The sequence below is a fragment of the Nicotiana sylvestris genome, chromosome 11, assembly GCF_000393655.2.
Source record: "Nicotiana sylvestris chromosome 11, ASM39365v2, whole genome shotgun sequence".
NCBI lineage: Eukaryota > Viridiplantae > Streptophyta > Magnoliopsida > Solanales > Solanaceae > Nicotiana > Nicotiana sylvestris.
In genome coordinates this window covers 141,127,901-141,137,861 of record NC_091067.1, presented here as the reverse complement: position 1 = coordinate 141,137,861, position 9,961 = coordinate 141,127,901, and the positions used below count along the sequence as shown (strand labels likewise).

The 9,961-nt window shown below is 34.6% G+C and overlaps 1 pseudogene; it reads left to right on the top strand.

Moving 5' to 3' along the window:
• The first annotated feature begins 251 nt into the window (after positions 1–251).
• Positions 252–5,320, top strand: LOC104236474 (protein NRT1/ PTR FAMILY 2.6-like; annotated as a pseudogene).
• The last annotated feature ends 4,641 nt before the right edge of the window (positions 5,321–9,961 follow it).

Sequence of the window (9,961 nt, the reverse complement as noted above, 5' to 3'; positions counted from 1 at the left end):
ATCTTACTTAAGAATATTATAATCTATGACTTTATACACTAGTTAATATTTGAGAAGAACAAACCGAAGTTGGTAGACCGAATAAACCGAAACCTAAAGAAGAAAAACTGAATCATATCAAATTTAATTAGGTATGATATTGGTATTTAAGAAATCGAATACGGAAAATACCGAACTGAAATATCTAAATATCGTATTCTATTTGCCGACCGACGAACCCCCTAGATTACAATAAATAGGACATACAATTAATGGAAGTTAAGAAAAGTCTATTGAATACTGAAAGTAAGTTGAGTCAGCTAGAAGGTGAATAAGGTAACTACTGCTGGGAAAGATAACTTCAAAGCAAGTTTCTCCAACGGCTAGTATCCGACCTTTTTTATTTATATTTATAAAGGAAGAGTAATGAACTAATTAAAAGAAATAATACCTTCAATGGAAATTATGATTATTTTGCCCCCCAAAAAAAAAGAGATCAGGTTAGTTAAGATGTTCTCTTATCTACCTCTACTTTTATGTTAATAATAATTTATTTATTAAAGAGGGAAGATCGTGAAGAAAAACAAAGCTCTCAAGCTTTTTTTAGAATACTATAAAATGAAAACAGTAGCATTTATTAGAAATCATGAGTTTCCTATATACTGGAAAAGACTAGAGAGCTTACTAATGGAAAGTTCAGCTTCGCCGATAGATGGAGAGGCACAATTGACGAGCTCTGCCGCTGGAAAATGAGGAGGGTGGATCACTTTCCCTTTTACAATAGGTAATCTTTCTCAAATCTTCCAATACGATCTATATGTGTGACTTTATATATTGAAGCTCAACTGAACATCTTGGTGTTGAATTGTCTGATCGTCTCATCTAAAAGCTTAAGTTTGTTGCCAATCCCAATGGGCCTTCGTTTTGCCCCTATCCTAGCTCTATAATCCACCCGTCTTCCCCAGTCCCTGAAAGCCCTCCGGGGGCCTATCCCTCTTTCTCCATTCGAGTGGTGTTTATCTTGATTTTCTTACAATATTTAGTTTATCTCTTGAAAGAAATGACAACATATTTATCATAATTGAGTTTTTCTTTTCTTGGAAGAAAATTATAAATTTCTCATATTTGGCTAATCCCTTTTCTTGGAAGAAAATGTTTGAACTTCTATAAATTGAGGATCTATACTTCTTATTCAGCAGCCACAATGTAACCACATGGGGGGTTTGATAGTCTTGGGGGAGAATTTCATGACAAATATTAGCCTGCCACCAGTGGCGTACGCAGAATTTTTCATAAGCGGTGTCACTATTTCTAGCAATAAGCTCATAACAATCAAAAAAATTTAGTGGAGCCAAGAGAGTTCGAACCCAAGAGGCCAAGACCTCTCACATCAAACTTGAAGCTGTCAACCACTAGACTATTGAGCTGTTTCGATGCAAGTGGTGACACTTTTAATGATTTTATCTTGTATTTCTATTTTACTTATTATATATATATATGTAGTAAAAAATTTCGACGAAGCGGTGTCCTGTGACACCGCTTGGGTCCATGTAAATTTGCCCCTGCCTGCCACTTGTGTTTGCTTCTTTGTGAGGTTATTCTCTCAAATACTTTATACAGTGAGTTGCTATCTGTGCCTGTAGATGTATTGTTGAGTTTCTTTTTAAGATGAAAAAGTCTTAAAAAGAGGGTGAATGAGAAATGGAGGGAAAATGAAATTTTTGAGTGAAATTTTAAGTTTCCCTCTCTTGACAATGAGACATTGTCCCATATTGGAAGAGGAAAAGACTTTTGGTGGGTATATATACAATTGTTCTTCTTGTAGATCTTAAAGAGTTAAGAAGAAGGCAAACCTCGCGCCGTCGTTGTCGCTCGCTCGGCTCGACTTCGGCTATGGCTTCGGCTTCGGTCAAATGATTGATTGATTAATTTTTTGAACCAAATTTATTTGTTAATAGTGAATATTAACATAATATTATCCGTTCTTGTAATGGATGTTTTCCAATCTGTGGATAGAATCCAAGTGTTCCAGCAGCCTAGTGTTTCTCCCACCATGGCCAAGTGCTTGCTCCATAACAGCAAGTGCTCCAAGTGATTGTTCCAATAGCAGCCTAGTGCATGCTCCACCATGGGCAAATGAATGACATTTCATCAGCTGGTTGCACTATAAATATGTGTAGCAGCTTGTTAAAAAATTGAAAACGGACAGAAACAAAATTGAGAGCAATCTATCTGTTGTTGATCTCCTCTTCAGTTAAAAATCAACGTTGGCTATAAATTGCAGTCCTTCTTCTCAGAATTTCCATTCGACTTCTGAGTTCTCCTCCTTTGTTCAGCATTGTTTTAAAGTACAAACAAAGCAATTGTAAGTGTGATTTGCTACCGAACTTTGTGTTCGCTGAAACACTGGGGTTTGAAGTACCGCTACACCAATGTGTAATTCGTTCTATCCTGGGAGGAAAGAATCCATAATATTGGGTACTAGTAGGGGATTAAATTCCTTAAGGAAACACTGTGAATTCAGTGGGCTCGAATTAATTACTGTTTCGTTTATATTTACGTTTATACGCTAACTTTCTTTTCTCCAGAATTATTATTTACAAATACAGCAAGTAAGAAGATACAACCAACATGTATACCAATTGATCGAATCGCATTAAACGTTCGTGTTTCTATTAGTATATTTCTCTTTTGTTGTCTGATTTGTCGTCGTTGAAGGTTTGTTTTGCTAGCTTCCGCATGACACCTGATTATCTCAATCTTAACAAAATTATTATGTTATCAACAATTATAGCAACAACGGCGGGGTTGAACATAGCAGCAGCAGGGTGGATGAGCAACTTGACAGTGTATCTAATAAAGGAATTTGGAATGAATAGTATTGATGCAGCTGAAGTTTCAAATGTTATGAATGGCTCTGTCAATTTTGTTCCTGTGATTGCTGCTGTTCTTGCTGATTCCTTCTTCGGTACTTTCTTTCTTGTGTGGATTTCTTCTTTGGTCTCTCTACTGGTATGTATTAGTCCCAGTCACTTTACTTTGTTTTGCAAGGGAAAGTTACTCTATTTTATCCATTTAACTTGAAAATCACTTTATTTTGTTTATAATCGAAAAACATCATATTTTGTCCGTTGTAACTGAAAAGTCACTCTATGCTTTTGGGGGACGTTTTCTGTTGCATTTTAGATACATATGTCTGCGCCATTTTGATTTAACCAATTTAGTAAACAATATGTTTTGCACCCATATTTTTAAAGACCGGAGAACTTTGAACCCATAAAGATTAAAAATCCTGGATCCAACTATAGTAGATTGTGTAAAAAATTTCCGCAGTGTCAATACATAGAATCTAACCTTATCTTGAACGATACCATGATAATTCATTCGTTTAAAATGAAATTCAGTGGGATAATCTGACTAGTTTTACCTTTCTCAGGGAATAATTCTCTTAGCTTTAACAGCAACAGTTGATTCACTGAGGCCTCAGCAAATATGCAAAAATAATTCAGGCTTTTGTACGACAGCCACAAAAGCTCAGTTTGCCTTATTATATGGAGGTATTACCTTGGCATCCATTGGTTTAGGTGGAATGCGAACTAACATAGCAACCATTGGAACCAATATCGCGACTCAAAGAATCAGAACATGTTCTTCAATTGGTTCTTCTTTACTATGTACACTGGAACAATAATTGGATCCACTGTTATTGTCTATATTGAAGACAATGTAAGCTGGAAAATTGGGTTTAATGTGTGTGCAGCTGTCAATTTTCTTGGTTTAGTTATCTTCTTAACTGGAAATCGCTTCTACCATTATGCTAAACTTGAAGTTAGCCCCTTTACTTGTTTAGCTCGTGTGATTGTGGCCGCCATTTCGAAAAGGAAACTTCCAAATTCAGCTTCACCTGAGAATTGGTATTATGGACCAGCTAAAACTATATCCATTTCTCCTTCAAGAAGCTTTAGGTAATTAACTTTACTACTATCGTTTTGATATTCGCACACTATTCTTTATCTTTTTCTTGTTTATCGTTTTAGAATGAAAGGCGAAAAATGGGTAGGTCTGACCTAACGTGCCCAAAGTTTGCTTGGGTTAAAATGGTCAAAACATGGGTCATAACCAACTCGCCCAACATGACCTAATACCCTTCTCTCTCTCTCTTTTTTTTTTGCTTTAAAAAAAAAACAAATACAAGAAAATACAAGTACTATCTCTTTCACTTGTGATATGCAGATTCTTGAACCGCGCAGCGCTAAAATGTGAAGGAGATGTTAAGCCATGGAAACTTTGTACAGTACGTAAGTGAAGTAGAAGATTTCAAAAGCCTAATGGGAACTCTTCCATTGTGGTCATCAAGCATATTTCTGTCTACTCCAATTGCCATTTTATTTAGCTTATCTGTACTTCAAGCCTTAGCCATGAATAGACACATAGGACCACATTTCCAAATCCCTGCTGGTTCCATTCCTGTCATTATTTTCCTCTCCACCTCAATTTCTCTAACACTTTTCGACAATTTCTCTTTCCCACATGGCAAAAATTAACTAGCCAGTCCCTTCAAACGAATCGGAGTTGGCCACGTGCTCACTTATTTTGGTATGGCAGTAGCAGCTTTGGTCGAGACTAAAAGACTAAATGTAGCACGTAGTTCCCACAACCTTAATCAAGGACGTTCCAATACTGTACCTATTTCCGTCTTATGGCTCGTGCCACAGCTTGTTATCATTGGAATTGGAGAGGCATTTCATTTTCCAGGACAAGTATCATTGTACTACCAAGAATTTCCGACATCCTTAAAGAGTGTTTCAACAGCCATGACATGGTTAGTCATTGCCATTTCGTTTTACGTCACAACTGCTTTAATTGATCTTGTTCGTAGGGCGACTAGTTGGCTGCCTAATGACATAAACCAGGGGAGAATGGACAATTTTTATTGGGTGTTTGTTGTGATTGGAGTGTTGAACTTTGGTTATTATTTACTATGTCTTTGGTTCTATAAGAAACAACGCGCGAAGAAGTATAAGGTGGTTGATAGTGGTGCACCCAATGCTTCGGATAATTGGTTTTAGTCAGCTGACAAGAGGGGTTGATCAGATGATCAGCACACATTACCTACAACGTTAAAGTCGTGGGGTTCAAGTCACCAAAGGAGCAATAACTCCAATAAAAGGGATCAAAGGAAAATCAAGGGGAGAAAAATGAAAAATAAAAAATAAAAAAAGATTTTAACCAGCTAGCCTGGCTCAATAATGAAGCGGTGGATCCAAAATTTAAATGATATGGATTCAGAAATATATGTATATAGACGTGCCGTTTTTTGTGCATGATCATATCGATCTCTTGTGTGTTCCATCATCATACGCGACCTTTATTTTGGTAACTTAAGACATAAAGTAGGTTAAATTGGATATAGTTAATTAATATTGCTGAAAATGGAAGACAGTAGAAATTAAAAAATAATGCTTGGCGAAGGAAATTTAAGTGAAAACGAAGTCGTCGAGCATGTACAATAATATATTTATCGATTTAACAAAAGAGCTTAATAAATAAAATGAAAGAGCGTAAGAAAAGTTTATTTAAGGTTGACCATAGGATTTTCTTTATTTTTCTTAACGTAATTTGATTCCCCTCATAATGCTTTTTGATTACCAGCATAAATTATTAGTAGCTTTTGATATATTAACCACACTTTTAGATCGAATTGAATCTTATATTTACCTATTCAAAAGGTTAGTGGCAAATAAATATGTTTATATATAAAATTCAAGAGTTAAGACTTATTCCCTCAAATAATAATGCACCACTATCTATGTTAATGATACTAATCTACAGTCATTAATTATAATTAGTAGTTGACTAACTAGAGAAAAGGTAGAGTTCCTGTTAATGGTGGTTATTTAGAATTTCTCATTGGTCTTTACCTGGCTCGTCTCACCTACCTTTTTCTCTATTAATTTAGCCCATTTAATTAGAGTTACACTTATATTTTATCCCACTTTGATGATTAATATAAATTAGATGATTATCCTATTGGCATGTGAATCAAGTTCAAATTGCATTCATTTAGAGCTCCCTCGTGTTGCATTGTTTAATATGAAAATAATCGATAATGTAAGTTTTATATAGCAATTTGGAGCGATGTTTGCCACCATTTCAATTTTCACATGTACTCTCTCTTGTATTTAACTAACCTTTTTTTTTTTTTTTTTTTTGAATTTCAATTTCTCAAAAGTCTAAACCTGGCAAAAGTTGTTGATTACAAATATGCTGACTCCAAGTATAGCATATTAAATTTTAACAAACAAATCATTCAACCACTACTGATCAATCCTCGTGAAAGAAGTAAAGATAAAAAAATTTGTTAAAATAAATAAATATGGAAGATAAATAAAGTAATTATTGTTGGGATACTGAATGTGAAAGATAAATTAGTAGAAAATTTCTCCAACGGTTAGTGTCTAATCAAAGTCTCTCTCACACCTTCTTATTTATTTTACTATGTAAGCAGTGGACGAGAAAGTGAATGAAAAGGAATAAATACCTACAGCAACAATTGTGAATATTTTGCGCAAAAGAATATGTTTAAAATCAGGTTAATTAAGATATTTCCTCTCTTATCTACCTGTACTCTATTTGTTTATTACTTGAGAGGGAAGATATATCGTTAAGAAAAACAGAGCTTTCAAATACTAGTTTGGCCGAATCTAGTAATTTTTATTCAAATAGTATATTTGTGTTAAGAAATTTATCAAATATGTACAAATATTAAATTTAGAACCCACTTAGTAGCTCTTAATCGTTGTTCTAAAATTCAAAATTCATAAAGTTGAAATTCTGGCTCCGCCTTTGAGTTTCAAGTTATAGGAAGTTATCGATATCCATATTAGTACAGAGTAGAGAGCTTACTTATGGAAAGTTCAGCTTCGATGATCGATGGAGAGGCACAATTGACGAGCTCTTCCGCTGGACATGGAAAACGAGGAGGCTGGATCACTTTCCCTTTTACAATAGGTAATCTTTCTCAAATCTTACAACATTATGTATATACGTTACTTTATATATTGAGTTCAACTGAACATATTGCTATTGAATTATTTGATCGTCTCATCTAAAAGCTTAAGTTTTTATGTTATCAACAATTGCAGCAACAACGGCGGGGTTGAACATAGCAGCAGCAGGGTGGATGAGCAACTTGACAGTTGACAGTGTACCTTATAAAGGAATTTGGAATGAATAGTATTGATGCTGCTCAAGTTTCAAATGTTATGAATGGCTCTGTCAATTTTGCTCCTGTCAGGGGTTTCCCACCTTCAAGAGTCGTGATGACGCCTACTAGTGAAAGCTAGGCAAGCCAACCATTTGAATTATTTACTTTTTTCCCATTTTTAATCCTTTAACAATTAAGAACCACATTATATAAACAACGGAAGTTTTTAAAAACGGAAGATTGAAACGTAATATATTAATAAAGATGTCAATACCAATTCATACATAAACTACTCAAGACTGGTGTCACAATTTCACAGACTATCTAAGAATACTACAAATAAAGGACCGCAAGATTTATTACAATATTGTCTCTGAAAAATATAAAAGAAACAGAAAAAAGGGATAGGAGGAGACGCCAAGGCCTGCGGACGCCAGGCCTATGTCTGTTTTATGGCTCGTGCCACAACTAGTTATCATTGGAATTGGAGAGGCGTTTCATTTTCCAGGACAAGTATCATTGTACTACCAAGAATTTCCGACGTCCTTAAAAGAGTGTTTCAACAGCCATGACATGGTTAGTCATTGCCATTTCGTTTTACGTCAGCACTGCTTTGATTGATCTTGTTCGTAGGGCGACTAGTTGGTTGCCTAATGACATAAACCAGGGGAGAGAGGATAATTTTTATTGGGTGTTTCCTGCGACTGGAGTGTTGAATTTTGGTTATTATTTACTATGTCTTTGGTTCTACAAGAAACAACGCGGCAAGAAGGTCGTTGATAGTGGTGCATCTAATGCTTCGGATAATTGATTTTAGCTAGCATGGCTCAATAATGCAGCATCGGATCCAAAATAAATTGTGTAATTCTACGTATATATACTTGTTTTTTGTACATATATAGTGTTATGACTCTGAGTCACTAGGTTTCCGCCGTAACAATGAACCCATCATTGGATCCGCCACGGCAAGTATGTACCTTGGTTCTGCGTTATTTGTTTTTCTGTTTTTTTTTTTTTTTCTGGGAACTTCTTGAGATTGGGTAATTATATATGGTATATATTTCGTTGTATCACGCAATAAATAGGCTTTTCCTTACAAAGGGATTTCGACCAGGGATCAGATTTAGAATCTTTCTCTATAATAAAAGAAAAAAGGAAAAGAATCTTCTCTACTTAACAAGTCTCTTTACAGCACCATGTATGCATCTTGTACAGACAATTAAATTCTATCACCTTGACCTGAATTGGCAACCTCACATAAGTTCTAAATCCTCTTGACCATTAGCTATTCTTTTGGGCAGTAACAAGAATATTCAAAATATAATATATAGAGGCACAAAATAAATTGTCTTATATGTACAGTGTAATTTTCCAGCTTTCATCCCTAAATCCGACACTAATCCTCATGAGCTAGGTTTTTAGGTTCAGTTAGATTCAATGTCCATTTCTTAACATGGGAACTTCTCCTTTAACGGTCCTATAAGTATGACACGAATCTGAATTAATCAGGTTTCGGATGGTAAGAGGTTACTCTACTTGCAAGTATCTCTATGATCTCTTTGAAATTTGATAAGGAAATTTTACCTTGTATAATAAATGTATATATCCTATTTATTATAAACTAAAATCATTTTATACTATTTTCTATAGCTACCTTTTATATTTTTATAGCAAAATAAGTATTTATGGTATATACTACCATTGAAGCATGAAATACGTTATTTATGGTTTTCCTCTCTCTTGGACAGTTGGATATACCTATTTTTAAGGTGATTGTCGTTACTGTATTCATGAATACATGGCGCGAATACATGTGAATACATGCACGTACCGTTGGACTGCCCTGGTTTTTAGGTGCTTTTTACTATTGTATTCATGAATACATAGTGCGAATACATGTGAATACATGCGTGTACAACTGAACTGGCCTAATTTTAAGCGTTTTTTACTGTTGTATTCATGATGTGGTTTCTGAAAATTCCTAATTTGATAATGCACTAAAAAAGTATTTAATCATTTGACAGCTAGTTTTGAGAATATTTCAAATTCTCAAAACTAAGTGCTTGTTGCGTTGATGCTTCCACTATCAAAGATCAATGCTTTGGGCCATTGATGCTGTAATGCAAAATGCAAAATAATTATAGGGTTAATTTGATGTGGCTACCACTATCAAATACTTCTGGAGACACTATTTACTGTTAAATTATGTTATTTGACTTCATGTAAAGAAACAAAACAGATATCATTGCATATTCGAGTATTGCCTGCTCATATATCCCCTACTTTTTGAATTTCTATTTTATCTTTTTTTAGACAAATATAATGAAAATCTTTCAGAAATTACTATGTTTTAGTGGTTATTAGCTAGTTGTAGCTACCATTTACTATATTACTTCCTATAGCTATGTTTTCAGGTTTTTTAGAGTGTATTCGATGTATTTAATCTACCGTATTCATGAATACAGTAGCATTTCTAGACGTGAAACAGGGGATTACAACTAGACATATTTTTGTATTCGACTGTATTCACGGCGTGAAACAGGGGATTACAACTAGACAGATTTTTGTATTCGACTGTATTCACGACGTGAAACAGGGGATTACAGCTAGACAGATTATTGTATTCGACTATATTCGACTGTATTCACGATATGTATTTGTGAATACAGTAACGTAAATAGTGCAATTCATGGTCTATTCAGATGTTTTTTAAAACGGAAAGTGAATCAATTAACATAATAGACTCCTAATATAACTCAACAAACTCAATTATAA